This window comes from Taudactylus pleione, unplaced genomic scaffold, assembly GCF_031769625.1.
Source record: "Taudactylus pleione unplaced genomic scaffold, aTauple2 ptg000562l, whole genome shotgun sequence".
In the NCBI taxonomy this organism is placed as follows: Eukaryota; Metazoa; Chordata; class Amphibia; order Anura; family Myobatrachidae; genus Taudactylus; species Taudactylus pleione.
Genome location: NW_028284964.1, coordinates 665,104 through 689,910, shown reverse-complemented (window position 1 = coordinate 689,910; position 24,807 = coordinate 665,104).

Here is a 24,807-nt window from a genome sequence, read left to right as displayed (position 1 = left end):
TTTTCCTCAAGCGGCCATTGTTAAAAATTCCTTTGCCTTCAATGGGCAAATTGCTGATTGGCTGACAGAGCCGTCTGTCACGGCTCTCAGGAAAATTAGCGTTAATTATATATAAATAATATATAATTTAAGATAAAGATGTGTCCTCACACACCTAGCGACTATATACGACATTAGGCGCGAGACGTCCAGCATGGCTCAGACGCTCTGAGAGGAGTAGCCTACCATACTTTTCTTTAAATTTTGCGTCTTATACACATCGCAGATGCAGCGAGAAGTCGCTTATAGGGGCATATACAATTGGGCGTGAGGTTTAGCGAGGAAAAAATCTTGCGCCCCTCGCGCCCAATTTAGGAATACCGCAGGTTTGTGCGCTCCCGATACCCGCAGTATTCAATTCCGAAAATAGTGGTCGTGGGGTTTTTAGAGTTGAAAACCTCGCGCCGCGTACAAAAAAAAATCTTCACCTAGCAAGCTGAGGCTCCAGGGGCTGGTGGGAGCGGCAAGTGCTGCTGGGAGATGTATTTCTCCCAGTGCCCATTTCGGGGGGGGAAGGAACACAAACGCCGGGGGTCACACACACACACACTCATGCACACACTCATACCCACACACAGTCACTCATACACACTTACAAGCACCACACACACTACATACTCACCCTGCTACTGAAGAGCCGGCTCCCGACGCTGGATGCAGAAGACAGCACTTCGGAAGGTGAGTAATTAAGGACTAATTAAGCTAATTGGAAACTTCCAATTGCTTAATTAGGGGTGCCAGAGCAAGTCCCACTGATTCTTCCTAAAACTAACGATTTTAGGAAAAATCACACTTGCTCTGGAGGTGCAAGAAAAAAAACCTCCCAGCATGCAAAAAAGAAAAAAAAACACGCACCTAATTGAATAGCAAAAAACCTGCACCTGCAGGAAAAACCTTGCAGGTGCAGGTTTTTTGCTATTCTCGCACCACAGTGGCAAACGCAGGGTTTCTAGAGGGGGGTTTCCAAATGCTTGATTTTAGAGCGAGTGTGGCTGGTCCATGAAGAGGGCAGAATTAGTACTCAACCAGTTTTAATATGCGTCATACAAAGTGTATTGTGTATCATAATGCCAGCATATACAGGACCAGCGATCACAATAAGCCAAACAATTAGATGCGGCAGTAGGGCCATCCTTCCTGAGCTGGATGTTTTTATTTTAGATGTGGGCACCATTCCAGACCATTGGAGCAAGTCCGGGAGCCTGGAAGAGCAGCAGAACCTAGCACTGTCCTGGACATATATGTACATATTGGGCTCTATAGCAGTGCATCCCTAATAGTGCATGTTTTCCAGATCTCCTAGTTGGTGCACAGGTTATTTATTACTGTCTGATACATGTTAAAAGATCCACAGGTGGTGCTAATTATTTCATTTGTGATACTGAGAAGAACATGCTGCACTAGCACAATTCTATTCTATTACTATTTCTACTGTGGTCGTGTGTGTGCTGGGAAGGGGGGTTTCCAGGCAGACGGAAACCCCCCTGTGTTTGCCTATGCACCCAATTGAATATGCCCCATAGTGTACAGCTATGGGAGACTCCATCATTAACCGCACAGGAACTGGAGTAAACACCCGTTCAAAGTCGCAGGTGAAGCAAAACGGAGCTTGGTGTGGGAAAAAGCCGCGGACAGTGGCATCAGAGCAGGGGGGTTTTAAGAGAGGAGGGGGCCCGTGTGCAGCCTCAGTTTGGTTCCCCTCCTCTCTGGCAGCGCTGTAGATTATTGCTTAATGCCAAAATCTACTGCGCATGCGCAGGCCTCTGGAGAATGGCGCTCACGCCTTATTTCCGGGGACATCTTTCCTGCGCATGCGCGAGTCACCAGGAAAATGGCCTGAAAAAATCACCGGTGATTTTTGCTGCTCTGCAGCGCCCGCCCACAGGTATAATTAAATATGGGCGCAGGTTTTGCGGTGTGGGGCCCCCCTGGACCCAGGGGCCCGTGTACACATTTTAAACATGTTCAGTCGCACACAGGTGTACAAATGACGCACGTCAAATTGATCGGTGTAATGATGTCGCTCCCAGTTGTTTCATTTATGCGAATAAGATAGAAACTTGGAGTGAGAAAGATGCTTGGCGAAGCCAATTTACCCTGGACCTGGCGCTTCGAGAGGGGCTATGAAGCCACAGTGTATAAGGACATATCTGTAGACAAAAGTCGAATGCTTTATGATCCTTTGGTCTTTGATCAGGGTTTAAAACACAAAGAAGACAAATTCTTTACAAGAATTAAAATAAAAATCTAAAAAGTGCTATTAAATGTGTTACAGAACTTCTCATTTGAGGGTACTTGTAGAAGGAGGAGAAGGTAAAGACAGGTGGCCTGAGTGCAGTCTCTGTGCGCCCCCTCTATCGCTGGAGTGATAGACACTGTGCCAGAGTCTTCTGTGCATGTTCAGGTCTCCGAGAACATAGCACCTGCTCCACGTTTCCTTACTGTATGCACAAATCTCCCAGTGATTTCTGCAGCGCTGGACTCAAGAGAGTTATGTATAATGTATGGTTGCAGGTTGTGCAGTGTGGGCCTCTCTGGACCAAAGGGCCTGTGTGCACCGCAAGCCCTGCACCCATTATAGATACGCACATGCATAGAATACAGACGCTAAAGACTATCATAATATTATAATGATAAGCTGGAGGTAAAGCATAGACTGGAGATACATTTGATGGAATCGGTATTAAATACCGCCGGACGTGAGCCTGACGGATCTAATACAAACGCCGGAAGTTAGAAAATGAAGATCCCGACAAGGTAAGTTTTTTTCCTAACGCTAAACCTTCCCCCCCCTAACCCTAACCTTCCCTTAGGGGTGACTCACCCTAACCTCCCCCCTAGTGCCTAACCCTAACCTTCCCCCCTAGTGCCTAACCCCCCCAAGTGCCTAAACCTACCCCCCCTTCCCCTAGCTTAACCCTAACCCTCCCGGTGGAGCTAATACCGACGCCTGAAGTTAGAAGATGAACATCTCGACAAGATAAGTTTTTTCCTATCGCTAACCCTGCCTCAAAAATGTTGAATGACAGATACATAACTCAGCCATGCTTCAGATTCGGTTTCAGTCATATATGTGGTAAAATTTTGATCCTTCACCAGTTTCCATATCTGTGGGCCGTCAAAAATTCCTGCCTTTAATTTTTCAATAGTAAGAGATAGAAATGTTCGACAAATATATACGTGAAACAATCGCCTGAGATGTCCAATGCTTTTACAAATTGTTTTATTAAACCCAGTTTGATATGGAGAGGCGGCAGTATGATTTTTTTCCTGTCAATTAAGGGCTCATGAATGATGTTGGCTTCTCCTACAGTTATAACTTCTCTAGGAGGCCATACGGTTTGCTGCAAGTGCTTTTGTTTTGCACGACTATCCCATAAGCATATGTGACAAAGATACTTTGCATATCCACTTTGCTGCCCAAGAAGAAAGTTTGCTATTTTTATATCGACACAGACCACTGATGCTGAGAATAAGCAGTTTTTTCTAAGACTACAGTAACTTGATATTTTCATACTGTTCTTTAAGTTTTGTTGAATGACTGATAGGAATCGATGCAAATGTATTCCCATTGTGATGTAATACGTATTTAAGCTCCTTTTAGAACTATCCAAAAAGAGCCGCCATACTTCAAATGGAGAAAATAATTGAATTTTATAATTTTTCATTAATTTGAAAATTGGAGCCAATTCAGCTACAGGATAGTGAAGATCTAATGTGAAAATAGGACCTGCGAGTACTCTCAAACTGATCTTAAATCCTTGGCAAGAAAATGTTTTTTGTTCCCCAGTGTAATCATTCTCCACATCCAACTTCCCTCTTCTTAGTGACTATCTGAGACGCCTGTACTCACAAACATCGTACTATTATGTTTGTTTCTTTTATGTTTTTAACTAGTGACAGATTTTACCTACTGTAGGTGCTGTAGGACTGCAGTCCCCCCCAGTAAGCCTCCTGTCCGTGCACTGGCACTAGTTTCATATTAGAAGCCCTTTCTTCTGCTAATCACAAGCCAAACTGTCAGTCCTAGGGGAAGGTGTTTTCTCCCCCTAGGACTGGCCATTAGCCGAATTTCTTCCGATGTGAAGCTACTTCAAATGATTTCTTCCTCCAAGACTTTGCCTGTGCTGCTCCTTTCCTCTGGAACTCTCTCCCTCTCCCTATCAGACCCTCCACCTCTCTGCAGCACTTCAAACAGTCTCTCAAGACCCACTTCTTTATCAAAGCCTCTCAGCTGTCATCCTAACCCACTGTCCCATGCTCTTTGCTCACTGTCTCTCCCGTCTGTGTCACCCATGTCTGTCTGGCCCTTCCCTTTTCACTGTAACCTCTCATGAGCAGGGCCCTCTTACCTCATGTGCTTTGCCTTCCCTCACTTATACCATTATCTCCTCCCTACTGCCTACAATGACACCTTTACTTTGGTTATTATGACCGCTGATACAGCAATGTTTATAAGCCATGTCCTGCAATATTCTGTACAAATTAAATGTTTTTGTCCTCTTTGTAAAAACTGAAAAAAAAAACTAAACTGATCTGAAATTTTAAATCCAAATCCAAAAAGTGTACACTTCACTAAAGGGAGCAGAAAAGTTGCCGAAATCTAAAGTTGGTACATTAGTTTCAGTTTTTCCATGCCTAGCACAGAATAGTGACAGGCTCCCCCTTTTCTGCTGCCACCCCCCTCCCATAACTCGGTAATTGATTCGCGCAGGAGTGGTAGGTGTGCATGGCACCCGTACACTGCTACTCTGCAGAAATGGATGGACATCCCATTAGAGATGAGCGGGTCAGGTTCCCTGAGAACTGGACCCACCCATAATTTGGGGATCCGGGGCGATCTCTCTTCCTGTCCCGGATCCCTAATCGAGGCCAAACCTTACGATCCTCTATTGGATCTCGAGGTTTTTCCTCAAGCGGCCATTCTTAAAAATTCCTTTGCCTTCAATGGGCGTCTGTCACGGCTCTCAGCCAATCAGCGTTAAGCCCATTGAATGCAGGGAAAAAAGATGGAGCTGGTTCCTGCGGCCGGCATCCCCTGCTGCCGACACATCAACTGTCGGCACCCCACTGCTGAAATCGCCGGCAGCCCTGCTGCTGACACCAATGGCTCCCCCATGCTGCCGACACTGCCGGCAGCCTGCATAGAGAACACCCCATGCACTGCGGACACGGGGCCTGATTCAGACCTGCTCGCGAGCGCATATCGCTCACAAGCGGGTCGATGGCCAGGCAGTGCACACGAGCACACGCGAGCCCGGGGCTTGCTACAAGACGGTGCAGCTGTCGAAGTTGATCACACATGATGTCAGTAGTGAACTTCCTGCTCTATTAGAGAAGCAAGTTCACTGGGGCTTGCGGTGGATGAGACCCTACCACAAGGGTCTCGTCGCAAGCCTGATGGTTGTGATAATCGCGACAATCGCCAGGCCACCTGCTAAAGCTGTGGGTGTTCTCCCACAGCTTAGCGAGTGGCCTGGAGGCCGGGGAAAACAAAAACCGTCCCACTCTGTTTCAGAGCGAGTTCTTGCAAATAGCGAGCGCCTCTGAATCAGGGCCACCGTCGGCAAACATGCACTGAGAACACCACTGGCAGCCCCGCTCTGTCGACACAGCTGGTACCCTGCACTGAGGACACTGCCAGCACCGCATCACTGCCATCCCATGTACTGAGGACACAGTCAGCAACCCCCACACTGCTGACACAGCCAACAAACCTGCACTGAAGACACCGCTGGCACCCCCGCTCTGCTGACACCACAAGTATCCTGCACTGAAGACACTGCCAGCACCACAGCACTGCCATTCCATGTACTGAGGACACCGTCAGCAACCCCGCTCTGCCGACACTGCTGTCACAGTAAGTGCACTATTGGTGTATCCAACCCACATTGTATAACACAATTTATCCGTGTTGGAAATTTTAAGCTGAACTGCCACATGTTAGTGCCGCCCACTGTGTCGCATAACTTAGTCAGCCAGCTAGCTGGATGCAACATTTTGGCCTTAACTAGATAAAAAAATAATATTGTGAGGTGGTCAAAATTGATTGGAAATGACTGGAAATAAATGTTATTGAGGTTAATAATACCGTAGGAACAAAAACAGACCCATTGTATGTGATTTTAGCTTTTTTATGATATTTTAAGAAAAAAATCCAGATCCAAAATCAAAACCGAAAAAAAAAACACCAAGGAAAAAAATTCAAAACCAGATTCAGATCCAAAACCAGGGGAGATCCAGATCCAAAACCAAAACACGAGGGTCGGCGCACATCTCTACAACCCACCCGGTGATCCAGACAATACAGTCCCGATAATGACTGCGGGACACAAGCCTCAAGTAAGGACTGTCCAGCTGAAATCAGGACAGTTGAGATAAATTCCATTGTGAATAGCCTGCAGGAATTAGGAACGGCGCAGACCTGCCACTCACAGTCTGCTGCCAGAAGTGCTCATTCTTCACCCCCATGATATGCTATATATAACAACAGGTGCACGCCTGCACACAAACTTTTGTCATTTCACAAAGGCACTTGGAGTACACTTGCCCGGCGCCTCTAGTTCATAAATTATTATTTTTATCTACTGAACCTACAAAAAAAAGAAACCCACACAGCAGCCAGTTAATCACAAATATATTTGCAACCCTAATAACAGAATAAGAACGTCATTGAAATGCAGATCTCCACCAGGCAGTACAGTCTCTAATTGTTGTGTATAAATAAATGGTGTATTCAAAACTGTGACCTTGAGGTTCCCTTTGCAGTAAATTATTTTTCTTTGTGCACGGCGACTATTTTTCACTGTGCAAGATGCGCCCGCATATGATTACAGTTCTACTTATGCATAAGTAATGTGAGAGGGTGAGATTCAGTTTTAACCTACAGTAAGTAGTAGGAGTGAATTCTAGAATGTTCTGAAGATGAAACTAATCCCAGCTGGACGGTGCAGTAACACCCCCGGTAGCAGTTCAGAAACACAAGAAAAAAGTGAGACTGGAAACCTCCTGTCAAAACTCACGTAAGTAGAACAAAGTACTGTAACCTTCAGCTGAATGGTCATATTACTCGAATAAAAATGCCCATTATCATTAATTCCAACCTCTTTATTAATGTTATATTATAAGCTTTGCCTATCTATGTCATAACTATTTATTACCTTTCCTTGTCAAATGAATAAATGTTATTCACACAACACAGCATTGGCAAATACAGGCCGGGGTTATATAGTGTTATTTAGGGGCTGTAATACGGAGACAGCATATAGTGGGCCCAGGGCAATTATGCTGGACATACAGTATATGGCCTCATTTAAAAAAAATTAAAAGTAGCTGGACTGCATCCTGTTTGTAGAGGCAGAGGTAGGTCTTGACACTAGCTGTAACTCTGAATATGAGACATGGCACCAGATATGTGTAACATGAGGATTAGGACTTGGACCAGGAGTGGAGCTAGGAGAGGTCTTCAGGGCAGATTGCAGGTACAGGAAGGATGCAGGTCTCAGAGGGGTATGATTCATGTGTGGCCTGCTGGCAGGTGGTAGCCCAGACGGAGGTAACCCGACAGATATGCTGAGTATTGCTGACTGGTAACTGGCTGACTGGGGAGAAGCGCAGACTGTTCCGATATCAGCAGGAGTCCCCCTAGGGGTGGTAGCCTGAAGAAGTACTGCTGTCTCACAGAGGTCTGACAAGAGTAGCTGGAGTCTGGAGCAAGCAGGGTCTGTGGGTAGTAGAAGAAAAAGGGGGGTTTTAACCCCTTATTGTTCCTCAGCACACTGAATTATACTTGCAACAATATATGAAGACTATATGGTAATAGAAATTCAGATATATTAGTTTGCAAATACATGGGAAGCTGCTAGGCCACGTCACAGCTTCTCTGTCACTAGCAGTCCCCAACACTAAGGGGGTCACGTCCGGGGCGCAGGGCACCCCAAAAAATGTCCAGCCCAGGACCTCCCCAGGGCATCACTTGAAAAATGGAAAAAGGGTGACAGTGCAGTGTAAAGTATAGATGTGTGCGAGTAGTTAATAAGTGTTGAAAAAGGGGTTAAAATATATGTGAAAAATTACATGAATAAAAAACAAACATAAAAGGTGATGTGAAAAGTAACTATGTATATTACGTGGTGATGCCCTGAGAAGGCCCAGCCAGAGTAGCCTCGGGAGCCCTATGCCCAAACGCTTACCCCAAATGTAATATATGCCAATTATAAGGCCTCATGATAAAGGCACATGTATATTTTGTCAAATGTAAGGCCTCATGATAAAGGCACATACATAAATGCATCCAAATTGAGAGCCAGCTTACCTGGGAGTCACCCCTGGGACTCTAGCACTACTAGAACCAGCATGCCCTCCTAATGCTAGCTCCTTCATGCAACTCATTACAACAAACAAAAAATGGCAGCTGCTCAATCAATCTGGCAGTACTTTTCAGGTGCATGAAAGGGAGGGATCATACCAAGTAGAAAAAGTGGGGTGTTTCTACTTGGTATGACCCCTCCCTTTCATGCACCAAGTACTGCCAGATTGATTGAGCAGCTGCAATTTTTTGTTTGTTGTCATGAGTTACATGAAGGAACTAGCATTTGGAGGGCATGCTGGTTCCAGAAGTGCTAGTTGGAGTTCCCAGGGGTGACTCCCAGGTAAGCTGGCTCTCAATTTGGATGCATTTATGTACGTGCCTTTATCATGAGCAGAGCCGGATTTAGAGCTCATGGGGCCCTAGGCAAGATACCAATTTGGGGCCCCCCACCCTCAAACAATCTTGTGCAAATATTACAGTAGGTGTCGCTGGAGCAAGATACACACATCAAATTATATACACACACATCAAATTATATAATATATGGGATGTAGTTATTATACTGACATGCGGCATCCCGGCTGAAGAAATCCCGGCGCCGGAATGCCACTACCCGGCTACAAGACTGGCGCCAGAATCCCGACAGTAGGTGACATCCTGAATCTGGACAGCCAGGATGCCGAACGTAAGTGTAGCGGGGATGGTCAGGACATATTGATATATATATATATAACTTGCTCCAGTGACACTACTGTAATATATGCAATTATTACTGTAAACAAATGCACACTAGAAAACATGAGGGCAAGGCAAAACATATACAAATATAACACAGAATAATACCACTTGCGCGTGCACACACAGAGAAACACACACTTGTAGAATGAAAAGGCCTTCCTTTTGCAAGCCTGCAATGTAGAACTGGAGGAATGGGGAACAGTTGAAGACAGGAGGAGAGGGGGACAAACAGAAGTAGATGGGAGGAGCCGGGGACAAACAGAGGGAGATGGGAGTAAAGGGGGAACAAACAGGGAGATGGGAGTAAGGGGGGTTCAAACAGAGAGATGGGAGTAAAGGGGGACAAACAGGAAGACGGGAGTAAAGGGGGACAAAGAGGGAGACAGGAGTAAAGGAGGGACAAAGAGGGAGACAGGAGTAAAGGAGGGACAAAGAGGGAGACAGGAGTAAAGGAGGGACAAACGGAAACAGAGGGAAACCCGAGTAAAGGGGGTTCAAACAGAGGGAGACAGGAGTAAAGAGGGACAAACAGAGGTAGATGGGAGTAAAGGGGGACAAACAGAGGGAGACGGGAGTAAAGGGGGAGAAACAGAGGGAAACGGGAGTAAAGGGGGAGAAACTGAGGTAGACTGGAGGAAAGGGGAGAAACAGAGGGAGACGGGAGTAAAGAGGGATATACAGAGGTAGACGGGAGTAAAGGGGGACAAACAGAGGGAGACGGGAGTAAAGGGGGAGAAACAGAGGGAGACGGGAGTAAAGGGGGACAAACAGAGGTAGACGGGAGTAAAGGGGGAGAAACAGAGGGAGACGGGAGTAAAGGGGGACAAACAGAGGTAGACGGGAGTAAAGGGGGAGAAACAGAGGGAGACGGGAGTAAAGGGGGACAAACAGAGGGAGACGGGAGTAAAGGGGGACAAACAGAGGGAGACGGGAGTAAAGGGGGAGAAACAGAGGGAGACGGGAGTAAAGGGGGAGAAACTGAGGTAGACGGGAGGAAAGGGGAGAAACAGAGGGAGACGGGAGTAAAGGGGGACAAACAGAGGGAGACGGGAGTAAAGGGGGAGAAACAGAGGGAGACGGGAGTAAAGGGGGACAAACAGAGGTAGATGGGAGTAAAGGGGGACAAACAGAGGGAGACGGGAGTAAAGGGGGACAAACAGAGGGAGATGGGAGTAAAGGGGGACAAACAGAGGGAGACGGGAGTAAAGAGGGATAAACAGAGGTAGATGGGAGTAAAGGGGGACAAACAGAGGGAGACGGGAGTAAAGGGGGACAAACAAACAGAGGGAGACAGGAGTAAAGGGGGACAAACAGAGGGAGACGGGAGTAAAGGGGGAGAAACTGAGGTAGACGGGAGGAAAGGGGAGAAACAGAGGGAGACGGGAGTAAAGGGGGACAAACAGAGGGAGACGGGAGTAAAGGGGGACAAACAGAGGTAGACGGGAGTAAAGGGGGACAAACAGAGGGAGACGGGAGTAAAGGGGGACAAACAGAGGGAGACGGGAGTAAAGGGGGAGAAACAAAGGGAGACGGGAGTAAAGAGGGACAAACAGAGGTAGACGGGAGTAAAGGGGGACAAACAGAGGGAGACGGGAGTAAAGGGGGACAAACAGAGGGAGATGGGAGTAAAGGGGGACAAACAGAGGGAGACGGGAGTAAAGAGGGATAAACAGAGGTAGATGGGAGTAAAGGGGGACAAACATAGGGAGACGGGAATAAAGGGGGACAAACAAACAGAGGGAGACGGGAGTAAAGGGGGACAAACGGGGATGGCAGCAAAGGAGGGACAAACAGGGAGACGGGAGTAAAGGGGGTTCAAACAGAGGAATATGGGAGTAAAGGGGGACTGACCGGTAGACAGTAGGAATGGGGAACAAACAAGTAGATGGGAGTAAATGGGGACAAATAGAGGTATATGGGAATAAAGGGGGACAAACGGAGGGAGAAGGAAAAGGGGGAAGAACAGAAGTAGACTCAGCGAACATATATATTATATATACACACATACTAAATATATATATATATATATATATATATATATATAAACACAGGTAGAAAGGGCTGGGCTATTTTACACTATAGAATATTTTTTTTTTCTAGTTAAATAACTTACCCAACTCCCTTGTGTCTTAGCTGGGTCATTGAGTCGGTGGGGTGGATGTCTCCCGTGGTTCCCACATCCAGGGGGAGGGAGAGTTGGAGGAGGCTACCTGCTACACCATGGTGGAGCAGGAGGTCGGAGCTGGAGCCGGAGGCAGCTGTCTACACTGCAGGGGGGAAGGGGGTCGATGCCGGAGCAGCCCGTCTTCTACACTATGGGGGGCGGGGTTAGAGGCGGCATGCTACACTGCATGGGAGGCGGGGTTAGAAGTGGCATGCTACACTGTGGGGGGGGGCGGCGGTGAGGAGAGGAAGTGGCTTGCTACACTGCCGGGGGGGTGGCTGTCTACTACACCACAGGGGGGACTGTGCGGGGAGGGGGGGTGGGAGGACTGGCTACAGCAGTGCAGGCTACTTGTGGCTTGGTTAGATGGGCCTGGCTAGATGCTAGAGATAGGGCCTTGGACTATGCTGCTGCTGTGTGCGTGTGTGCCAGCAGTAGCAGTTTAAGTTGATCGAACATAGCTCCTCCGCAGGTTCACTACAGGGCCGGATTTTGAAGGGTGGGGGGGGCCCGGCCATGGGCGTGTGCCTAGGTTGCCTAATGATAAATCCGGCACTGATCATGAGGCCTTACATTTGACAAAATATATATGGTTCTTTATCATGAGTCCTTATAATTGGCATATATTACATTTGGGGTGAGCATTTGGGCATAGGGCCCCTGAGGCTACTCTGGCTGAGCCTCCTCATGGCATCACCACTTAATACACATAGTTACTTTTCACATCACCTTTTATGTTTGTTTTTTATTCATGTAATTTTTAACATATATTTTAACCCCTTTTTCAACACTTAATAACTACTTGCTCACATCTATACTTTACACTGCACTGCCACCCTTTTTCCATTTTTCAAGTGATGCCCTGGGGGGGTCCTGGGCTGGACGTTTTTTGGGGGTGCTCCGTACCCCGGACGTGAACCCCTTAGTATTAGGGACTGCTAGTGACAGAGAAGCTGTGACATGGCCTAGCAGCTTCCCATGTATTTGCAAATGCATGCAACTAATATCTCTGAATTTCTATTACCATACAGTCTTCATATATTGTTGCAAGTATAATCCCCCCCTTTTCTACTTGGTATGACTCCGCCCTTTCATGCACCTGAAAAGTACTGCCACATTGATTGAGCAGCTTCCATTTTTTGTTTTCCATGGATAGTAGCTAGGAACAGGTAACAGCAAGGCAGCACAGCTTGCACTGGGATTAACATTGCACTGACAAAGAAAGGACTGCTCAGCAGCCCTTAAATACCAAAGGAAGTGCATGGTTGCTAGGATTCCTGATAATGCTCTGGCTGGATTGGCTGAAATGAGTCAACTGATGAAATCCAAGATGTCGACACCCATGTCGTGCGGCAGCACTGCCTAAAGTGACAATATGGCTCTGCATATTACTCTTGATACCAGGCATAGCTCTGTATATTAGACTTGGCACCAGATATGGCTATACATATTAGACTTGGCACCAGATATGACTCTGCATATTATATTTGATACCAGGAGTGGCTCTGCATATAAGACTTGGCTCCAGATATGGCTCTGCATATTACAGTTTATACCAGGAGTGGCTCTGCATATGAGACTTGGCTCCAGATATGGCTCTACATATTACACTTGATACCAGGAGTGGTTCTGCATATGAGACTTGGCCACAGATATGACTCTGCATATTATATTTGATACCAGGAGTGGCTCTGCATATGAGACTTGCCACAGATATGACTCTGCATATTATATTTGATACCAGGAGTGGCTCTGCATATGAGAATTGGCACCAGATATGGCTCTGCATATTATATTTGATACCAGGAGTGGCTCTGCATATGAGACTTGGTACCAGATATGGCTCTGCATATTATACTTGATACCAGGAGTGGCTCTGCATATGAGACTTGGCCACAGATATGACTCTGCATATTATATTTGATACCAGGAGTGGCTCTGCATATGAGACTTGGCACCAGATATGGCTCTGCATATTATATTTGATACCAGGAGTGGCTCTGCATATGAGACTTGGCACCAGATATGGCTCTGCAAATGAGACTTGGCACCAGATATGGCTCTGCATATTATACTTGATACCAGGAGTGGCTCTGCATGAGACTTGGCACCAGATATGGTTCTGCATATTATATTTGATACCAGGAGTGGCTCTGGATATGAGACATGGCACCAGATATGGCTCTGCATATTATACTTGATACCAGGAGTGGCTCTGCATATGAGCCTTGGCACCAGATATGGCTCTGCATATGAGACTTGGCACCAGATATGGCTCTGCATATTATACTTGATACCAGGAGTGGCTCTGCATATGAGACTTGGCACCAGATATGGCTCTGCATATTATACTTGATACAAGGAGTGGCTCTGCATATGAGATTTGGCACCAGATATGGCTCTGCATATTATACTTGATACCAGGAGTGGCTCTGCATATGAGACTTGGCACCAGATATGGCTCTGCATATTATACTTGATACCAGGAGTGGCTCTGCATATGAGATTTGGCACCAGATATGGCTCTGTATATTATACTTGATACGAGGAGTGGCTCTGCATATGAGATTTGGCACCAGATATGGGTCTGCATATTATACTTGATACCAGGAGTGGCTCAGCATATGAGACTTGGCACCAGATATGGCTCGGCATATTATACTTGATACCAGGAGTGGCTCTGCGTATGAGACTTGGCACCAGATATGGCTCTGCATATTATACTTGATGCCAGGAGTGGCTCTGCATATGAGATTTGGCACCAGACATGGCTCTGCATATTATACTTGATACCAGGAGTGGCTCTGCATATGAGATTTGGCACCAGATATGGCTCTGCATATTATACTTGATACCAGGAGTGGCTCTGCGTATGAGACTTGGCACCAGATATGGCTCTGCATATTATACTTGATACCAGGAGTGGCTCTGCATGAGACTTGGCACCAGATATGGTTCTGCATATTATATTTGATACCCGGAGTGGCTCTGGATATGAGACTTGGCACCAGATATGGCTCTGCATATTATACTTGATACCAGGAGTGGCTCTGCATATGAGCCTTGGCACCAGATATGGCTCTGCATATGAGACTTGGCACCAAATAAGGCTCTGCATATTATACTTGATACCAGGAGTGGCTCTGCATATGAGCCTTGGCACCAGATATGGCTCTGCATATGAGACTTGGCACCAGATATGGCTCTGCATATTATACTTGATACCAGGAGTGGCTCTGCATATTAGACTTGGCACCAGATACGGCTCTGCATATTATACTTGATACAAGGAGTGGCTCTGCATATGAGATTTGGCACCAGATATGGCTCTGCATATTATACTTGAACCAGGAGTGGCTCTGCATATGAGACTTGGCACCAGATATGGCTCTGCATATTATACTTGATACCAGGAGTGGCTCTGCATATGAGATTTGGCACCAGATATGGCTCTGTATATTATACTTGATACGAGGAGTGGCTCTGCATATGAGATTTGGCACCAGATATGGGTCTGCATATTATACTTGATACCAGGAGTGGCTCTGCATATGAGACTTGGCACCAGATATGGCTCTGCATATTATACTTGATACCAGGATTGGCTCTACATATGAGACTTGGCACCAGATATGGCTCTGCATATTATACTTGATACCAGGAGTGGCTCTGCATATGAGATTTGGCACCAGATATGGCTCTGTATATTATACTTGATACGAGGAGTGGCTCTTCATATGAGATTTGGCACCAGATACGGCTCTGCATATTATACTTGATACCAGGAGTGGCTCTGCATATGAGACTTGGCACCAGATATGGCTCTGCATATTATACTTGATACCAGGAGTGGCTCTGCATATGAGCCTTGGCACCAGATATGGCTCTGCATATGAGACTTGGCACCAGATATGGCTCTGCATATGAGACTTGGCACCAGATATGGCTCTGCATATTATACTTGATACCAGGAGTGGCTCTGCATATGAGACTTGGCACCAGATATGGCTCTGCATATTATACTTGATACAAGGAGTGGCTGTGCATATGAGATTTGGCACCAGATATGGCTCTGCATATTATACTTGATACCAGGAGTGGCTCTGCATATGAGACTTGGCACCAGATATGGCTCTGCATATTATACTTGATACCAGGAGTGGCTCTGCATATGAGATTTGGCACCAGATATGGCTCTGCATATTATACTTGATACGAGGAGTGGCTCTGCATATGAGATTTGGCACCAGATATGGGTCTGCATATTATACTTGATACCAGGAGTGGCTCTGCATATGAGACTTGGAACCAGATATGGCTCTGCATATTATACTTGATACCAGGATTGGCTCTACATATGAGACTTGGCACCAGATATGGCCCTGCATATTATACTTGATACCAGGAGTGGCTCTGCATATGAGATTTGGCACCAGATATGGCTCTGTATATTATACTTGATACGAGGAGTGGCTCTGCATATGAGATTTGGCACCAGATACGGCTCTGCATATTATACTTGATACCAGGAGTGGCTCTGCATATGAGACTTGGCACCAGATATGGCTCTGCATATTATACTTGATACTAGGAGTGGCTCTGCATATGAGCCTTGGCACCAGATATGGCTCTGCATATGAGACTTGGCACCAAATAAGGCTCTGCATATTATACTTGATACCAGGAGTTGCTCTGCATATGAGCCTTGGCACCAGATATGGCTCTGCATATTATACTTGATACCAGGAGTGGCTCTGCATATGAGACTTGGCACCAGATATGGCTCTGCATATTATACTTGATACCAGGAGTGGCTCTGCATTTGAGACTTGGCACCAGATATGGCTCTGCATATTATACTTGATACCAGGAGTGGCTCTGCATATGAGCCTTGGCACCAGATATGGCTCTGCATATGAGACTTGGCACCAAATAAGGCTTTGCATATTATACTTGATACCAGGAGTGGCTCTGCATATGAGCCTTGGCACCAGATATGGCTCTGCATATGAGACTTGGCACCAGATATGGCTCTGCATATTATACTTGATACCAGGAGTGGCTCTGCATATGAGACTTCGCACCAGATATGGCTCTGCATATTATACTTGATACAAGGAGTGGCTCTGCATATGAGATTTGGCACCAGATATGGCTCTGCATATTATACTTGATACCAGGAGTGGCTCTGCATATGAGACTTGGCACCAGATATGGCTCTGCATATTATACTTGATACCAGGAGTGGCTCTGCATATGAGATTTGGCACCAGATATGGCTCTGTATATTATACTTGATACGAGGAGTGGCTCTGCATATGAGATTTGGCACCAGATATGGGTCTGCATATTATACTTGATACCAGGAGTGGCTCTGCATATGAGACTTGGCACCAGATATGGCTCTGCATATTATACTTGATACCAGGATTGGCTCTACATATGAGACTTGGCACCAGATATGGCTCTGCATATTATACTTGATACCAGGAGTGGCTCTGCATATGAGATTTGGCACCAGATATGGCTCTGTATATTGTACTTGATACGAGGAGTGGCTCTGCATATGAGATTTGGCACCAGATACGGCTCTGCATATTATACTTGATACCAGGAGTGGTTCTGCATATGAGACTTGGCACCAGATATGGCTCTGCATATTATACTTGATACCAGGAGTGGCTCTGCATATGAGCCTTGGCACCAGATATGGCTCTGCATATGAGACTTGGCACCAAATAAGGCTCTGCATATTATACTTGATACCAGGAGTGGCTCTGCATATGAGCCTTGGCACCAGATATGGCTCTGCATATGAGACTTGGCACCAGATATGGCTCTGCATATTATACTTGATACCAGGAGTGGCTCTGCATATGAGACTTGGCACCAGATATGGCTCTGCATATTATACTTGATACAAGAAGTGGCTCTGCATATGAGACTTGGCACCAGATATGGCTCTGCATATTATACTTGATACCAGGAGTGGCTCTGCATATGAGACTTGGCACCAGATATGGCTCTGCATATTATACTTGATACCAGGAGTGGCTCTGCATATGAGATTTGGCACCAGATATGGCTCTGTATATTATACTTGATACGAGGAGTGGCTCTGCATATGAGATTTTGCACCAGATATGGGTCTGCATATTATGCTTGATACCAGGAGTGGCTCTGCATATGAGACTTGGCACCAGATATGGCTCTGCATATTATACTTGATACCAGGATTGGCTCTACATATGAGACTTGGCACCAGATATGGCTCTGCATATTATACTTGATACCAGGAGTGGCTCTGCATATGAGATTTGGCACCAGATATGGCTCTGTATATTATACTTGATATGAGGAGTGGCTCTGCATATGAGATTTGGCACCAGATACGGCTCTGCATATTATACTTGATACCGGGAGTGGCTCTGCATATGAGACTTGGCACCAGATATGGCTCTGCATATTATACTTGATACCAGGAGTGGCTCTGCGTATGAGACTTGGCACCAGATATGGCTCTGCATATTATACTTGATGCCAGGAGTGGCTCTGCATATGAGACTTGGCACCAGATATGGCTCTGCATATTATACTTGATACCAGGAGTGGCTCTGCATATGAGACTTGGCACCAGATATGGCTCTGCATATTATACTTGATGCCAGGAGTGGCTCTGCATATGAGACTTGGCACCAGATATGGCTCTGCATATTATACTTGATACCAGGAGTGGCTCTGTATATGAGATTTGGCACCAGATATGGCTCTGCATATTATACTTGATACCAGGAGTGGCTCTGCATATGAGACTTGGCACCAGATATGGCTCTGCATATTATACTTGATACCAGGAGTGGCTCTGCGTATGAGACTTGGCACCAGATATGGCTCTGCATATTATACTTGATGCCAGGAGTGGCTCTGCATATGACACTTGGCACCAGATATGGCTCTGCATATTATACTTGATGCCAGGAGTGGCTCTGCATATGACACTTGGCACCAGATATGGCTCTGCATATTATACTTGATGCCAGGAATGGCTCTGCATATGACACTTTGCACCAGATATGGCTATGTCTATGAGACTTGACACCAGATATGACTCTTCAGTTGATGAATTCATGAGTCTGCTGAAAGAACCCAGTTAAGGTTCCTACACCTGCTGAACTTGACAAGTCCCATGAATAAAAGAAGCAATTAAAAATGTCCTTCTGACTTTGAGCAATATAAGGATGTTACACATTTCTTAATCATCTCAATACATACTTATATGCACAACTTTACCACATGGGACATAGCAGATGAAAAGGAAAATAAACCTGTGAAAGGATTATGACCGGATTACCTAGTTCAGCCAAGCAATCCTAGGTTTTTGTCACTGATAGAATAGAGGGTGGTAAGTCGTCCCTGAGTAACCTGACTGGGCTTACCTCACTACTCCAAAAATTCCCTCTCACCATCAGTAACCTTCTGTTACTGACCATAGGCGAAACTAGACTTTTGGTAATGGATGGTCCCAGTTCCAAATACCTCATCTTAACATGTGTCACCTTGACAGTTTGCCACTCAGGACCATTAGTTAGGGAGTAAAGTTTTGCATCTTTATCTGTATACTCAGGCAATGGTTTCTGGAGCCTGTTTTTTCAAGTTGAATTTTTTTTTAATTAACATGTAATTAACATATCACTGTAGTGTGCCCAGTTTATATTATGCCACATAGAACTAAGTGAATGTCCAGGGGCACCCAGAAGCTTTTCGATTTTTTAGAGTATGAAATGTGTAGGGGTGTGCCAGCCACTTGAAGGTGTGTGGCCAATCACCAGAGGGGCAGAAGGAAAGAAGGATAACTGCCCTGGTCCCCTCACCTGAGTGATTGCCCTGTCCTTCTAGCACAGTACAAGGGTAATGGGTATCATTTTAGCTAGTGTGTGGATGCTCTCTGACCCCTTCCCAATTACTAGAAATACATTGGCAATGAGTGCACGCAACTTGCCCTTCACAAGAATAGCGGTGTAAGTGGGACATGCCTCTCACCTGTCCGTGCAATGAGGGCAAAGTCCTGACTGAACAGAGCAGTTACCCAAAACTGGGACTTCCTAACCACAATCAGGATAATTGGCAGAGACTACACCGCTCTCTCCTACCTGTTCCTCCAGTTCTCACTACCTGCTACTGATTGTCTGGATCGCAGAAATATTGGGGCTCTATTTAGAGAAATGAACAGATATGTGAAATATGGAAAGTCTAGGGCTCTCTCCCACAAACCAGCACCAATGTTTAATAAACAGACCTTCATGCCTGCAACCAGCCCTGACAAAAAAATTTATAACAATCTAATAGCTGCAGACAGCTTATACCTACTGTATACACAGGACTGCTGCTTGTTTCTATGAGCTTCTATATTTCCTGTTACCTACAGTATTTTAAACTATAAAAGTCACAGTGTGACCCATACTTCCCAATTCTCCCCACTCTGTCACTGGATACACTTACCCCTCCATCTATTTCAAGCCCACTGTAATATCCACCATGGATCTATAATACCCAGCAGAGTCGGACTTAAGCTCCGCCACCCACAATTAAGTCCCGTCTCCTAGCGCTGCCACGATTAAGCCCCACCTCCTGGTGACATCATCCGTCAATCACCAGGAGGGCAGGAGGAACCAGGCTGCCAAAGGGGCGTGGCCTCACAGGACCAAAATGGGGCGTGGCCTCGTGGGACCAAAAGGGGTGTGGCCTCACGGCAGGTGCGAAAGAGCGTCCTGAGTGAAGAAGGAGTGCGGCCATCTTAGGCTGGGGCCGCGGGACAGGAGGAGGGAGATCACGTGGTACCCTGGTGTCCTAGGGGAGGGTGCATGGCAGACTGCCATGAGCCACAGTTCAGATGTACAGGGGAATGCCTCTGTAATACAGTAAAGGCCCCCACCGAGAAGCCCCTAGGCAATAAGGAGCCTTAGAGAAGCCTCTGGGAACAGACATGGGGGGGAGTCACCCCTCCCCACAGTCCTGCAAGGGAGCTGCAGATAAAGAGCACCCACTGATATTGAACCCCTTCCCAGAAGAGGATTGGGGAGTGCTGCAGAGGTAGCAGCTGGAAGCAGAGTGCCTGTTGAGTGAGGTAGTCACTGCAGAGGATCTCAGGGGAAGTGCTGCCTGGTGCCACAGTGGAAGATGAGTCAGTACAAAATACAAGTGTGGCAAGAGAGGAGTCCTATGGAAGAATCCTGTGTAACCATGTGCTGAAGTAGAGAACCCCAGCAGTGAAAGGGTTAACGGAATACATGAAGTTGCCAGATGAAAGGTCCCTGGATAGTGGGACTTGTACTAGAAGCAGAGTCCTGGGAAATACCGGACGTCAGAATGCCTGAAGAAACTGTATGTGGGGTGATGGGAGGGTCCCTGTGTAATGGGATGTGCCGCACATTAGCAGTCTCTCGTGAGGATAGAGACGAGTGCGATGAACTTTGAATATGGAGTCCCCTGTATGCTATATGAAGTATTTGTTGGACTGACATGCGTAGAACTACTGAGCCCAGCAACACCGGTTATGTGCTACCATTTAGCTGCTGTGTCATATGTGCAAGACTGCGCTGGAGGCATTCGCTTGGAGTGGCACGTAACTAATCTTCGGTAACCATTAAGCTTAAAATACAGCATTTACCATCTTCTGTAAGTAGTGCTGGAGGAAGTTGGCGAAGTAGAGTTTGTAACCATTACGCTTACTGTGCTGGAGGAAATAGTGGAATGTAAATAAACTTCTCCTGTTATTGCTTCATGAGATGGTCTGGCCCCCAACATTTCTTTACTGCACTGCACCTGTTGTCCACATGTGTTCCCTCCATCGGGTACTTTGTACTAAGCACCCGAGTATTCGGGGGCCCTGCTGGTCATGGATGCCATACCCACGCTATAGCCGAAACAGAGGAGAGTCACCGTGAAGAGGTGAGAGACAGTATTCAGGTTCTCCATGTAAGTGTACCACAGTACCAGTAGGGTTTCACAGATCCACGGCTACAAACCCACTATAATACAACACTCCCCTCAGCCCACTGTAATAACCCCCAACTCCACACCCCCGGACCCAGGGCCATATTTATAATGTGTACAGGGTGTGCAGTGCACAAAGGCCCCTGGGTCCAGTGGGTGGCCCATACCGCACACCCTGCACCCACACTCTTTTTTTTTCATACTTACCTCTCCGATGTCCCACGGAGTAGCGCTGCTGAGAACGCTCTGAAAATGGCCGCCGCAACAACAGTGTAACAAGACTAGATAAAGTTAGTGAGTGGAATGCTGGAATGTGTGGGTGGGGTGACCGGGAGATGGCTAGTAATGCACATAAAAATGGACCGTCTAAAGGACGTATTATCGGAGCGTTGTAGGCGTATCTGTGAAAGCTGCTGCGTTCCAGCCATAGCCAGACTAAGAAAAAATGCACCTGCAATAGAGATGGTACAATTTTCGATGGTGGATTCTAAAGGTGCACCAATGGTATTACAGTGTGTATAGACGCTCAAAGTGGCCGTCTCAGCCCTTGCACAGTCATACACACACTTGTACACCAGGGGAAGGGCTGATACTACCAATTGCATAAAGTCACAGATGTGACTACGGCCACAGAGGCAAAAGCGCTATCAGCAGCCTGAGACTCACTAACAGGAACTATTTGTTAAAACGTTTTTTTCTACCACATTTTCATTCAGAATCAGAGCTGGACGCAATTGCAGCTGCGACTGTATCTTTATGCAAATGCCACAGCCGATAGTCTTCCTACTATTTAGATTTGCACATATACCTCCTACATTTATATAAGTCAAACACGTTTGCCCCTTATATACCATCTGACTGCTTCACATGCTTACACTAGAGATGTGCGGTTCGGGGTCTCCAGAAATCCGAATCCACCCGAATTTTGTGAATCTGGGTAAATCTGTGTGGCGGTTCTAATCTCTGGAGGAGATCTGGGTAAATCGGGTCGTGGTTCTGATCTGTTTGCGGTTTGGAATTTGGATTTTCGGGTTTTGGATTGCATAATTTACATGATTTTAGCTGTTTTTAAAACATTTTATCTATTTTTTATTTAAAAAAATCCAGATCCAAAACCAAAACACTTGAGGGTGGTTTGCACAACCAAATCCAGATCCAAAACCTTGAAGGAGATACAGATCCAAAACCAAAATACGTTGGTCAGCGCATATCCCTAGCCTACACTATTTTTTATTTCGCCTCTCCAGTTACCTGTCTCATAGCTGCCTGTGACTCCACACCTGTGATCTGCCCAGCAGGTGCTGTCACTGGATCCTGTCAAAAGGTATCTAGTGACTACCTGCAGCGCAAGTCGTGAAAACCCCAGAAGAACAGTCAGCAGATAACGGGGAAGCATGGAGACCGGCCAGCCAATCCCACGTGGTTGTGAATAAAAAAATATATATTTCTGGACATGACTCATCCAGGATAACAAAGCCTCTGGGCTTTAGACAGATGTTCAGGTTTCCAGAGTAATCCAGAGTGGGTGGCAGCCTGACACACTGCACACACCTCACCGTGTGCTTCCCATAGTTATTCTAATCCCCCATCCTGCTGGGTCTCTCTACCTCCTGCAGCCCAGTCCCTGCTCCCCTTTAACTGTCTCCCTCCCTACTCTAAGATCTCTATTTATCAAGCTTAATTTTTTTTGGTAAGCGGAAAAAGATTTTGGCGCCCCTTAGTGGAATAAACACTCAAATTTTTGGGATTTGGCAAAATCTCCCTCAAGTGTTTTGTTTTGGATTTGGTTTGGATTTGGATTCCTTAAAAATTGATTCAAATCAATGAAATAAAATCAGCTATATAATCATGTAATTTGGGCCAGTTTATATGCGAATCCAAAACCCAGGTTCAGTTTTTAAATCAGAGTTCCAAACTGACAGCAGACCCAAGCCAAGAAGTGAATCCGAACTGGTACTTGATTCAACTCAGAACCACTAAGTTTGGGTGTGTTCGTATTTCAGGAAAACCGAACCGCACATATCTATATGTTCTTATCACATTTCATTTAAATTTGGACCTGGAACTGATCTCTTGGGGCATGCATAAACGACATAAATAGTTGTAGTTGTGTAATGTTTTTTAATAAGCTAGTTCTAGGTGGAATAATAATATAAATTTGGGATCCCTTTAAGTGTTCCAATATGCATCAGACCATACAAAATCCTTAGTAATAAAACACATTGGCCCCAATAGGAAAAAAAACACAATGACCCTCACAGGACTCAAAAAAATCAAACATACAGTATAGGCTTCCTATGAAAAAAAAAAAAAAAGCACATAGGCCCAGATAGGTAAAAAAAAACAAATAGTAGGAGAAAAATAAAACACAATGGCTACCACCAAAAAAAATTAAAACATATAAGCTTTGCATGAAAAAAAAACAACACATTAGCAACGATAAGAGTAAAATAAAACACAATGGCTCTCACAGCACTTATAAAATAAACCATATATGGCCTCATTTATAAACTTGTTTTATCACTCACAACGAGTGATAAAACTTGTTACGTATGTTATGGTGCTCCAATCAGCTCCCAACTGTCATTTTTCAAACAGATGATAGTTGGGATCTGATTGGCTGGAGCACCATTATCATACGCAACAAGTTTTATGACTCATTGTTAGTGATAAAACTAATAGATAAATAGGCCCCATAGGCTTTACATGAAAAAAAAAACAAACACATAGGACCCACTAGGAAAAAATTACATTGGCAAAGAGAGAAATAAAACACAATGGCAACTACAGAAAAAAAATAAAACATAGAACATATAAGCTTCGCATAAAAGAAACAAACACATTTTCCCAGTAACACTGTGCTCCTTATCCCACCCACACTGTGCTCCCTTTCCCTCCTCCCATCCACACTTCTCCCAATCACACTGTGCTACCCTTCCCTAATCCCACCCACACTGTGCTCCCCTTTCCTTATCCCACCCACACTGTGCTCCCCTTCTCACACTGTGCTCCCCATCCCACACTGTGCTCTCTTCCCTTATTCTATCCACACTGTACTCCCCTTCCCTTATCCCACCCACACTGTGCTCCCCTTCTCTTATCCCACCCACACTGCACTCTCTATTCCTTATCCCACCCACACTGTACTCCCCTTTCCTTATCCCACCCACACTGCACTTCCTATTCCTTATCCCACCCACACTGTACTCCCCTTTCCTTATCCCACCCACACTGCACTTCCTATTCCTTACCCAACCCACACTGCACTCCCTATTCCTTATCCCACCCACACTGTGCTCTCCTTCCCTTATACCACCCACACTGTGCTCCCTTTCCCTTATCCCATACACTCTCACATTTGGGCTATGGAGATCCTCTACTAAGGGATTGGAAGTCAGGGTCCCAGGGAAAGGAACCAGAGGTGAGGGGCCTGGATATATGCCTTCCTTATCCACAATTACCGGTTGTTGGCTAGACCTGACCAAAGGCACGGAGTCTAACTTACTGGTAGGTATTCACCAGTGACCCCTCAAATTTTGATTTGGGTTTAAGCTGCACCCGG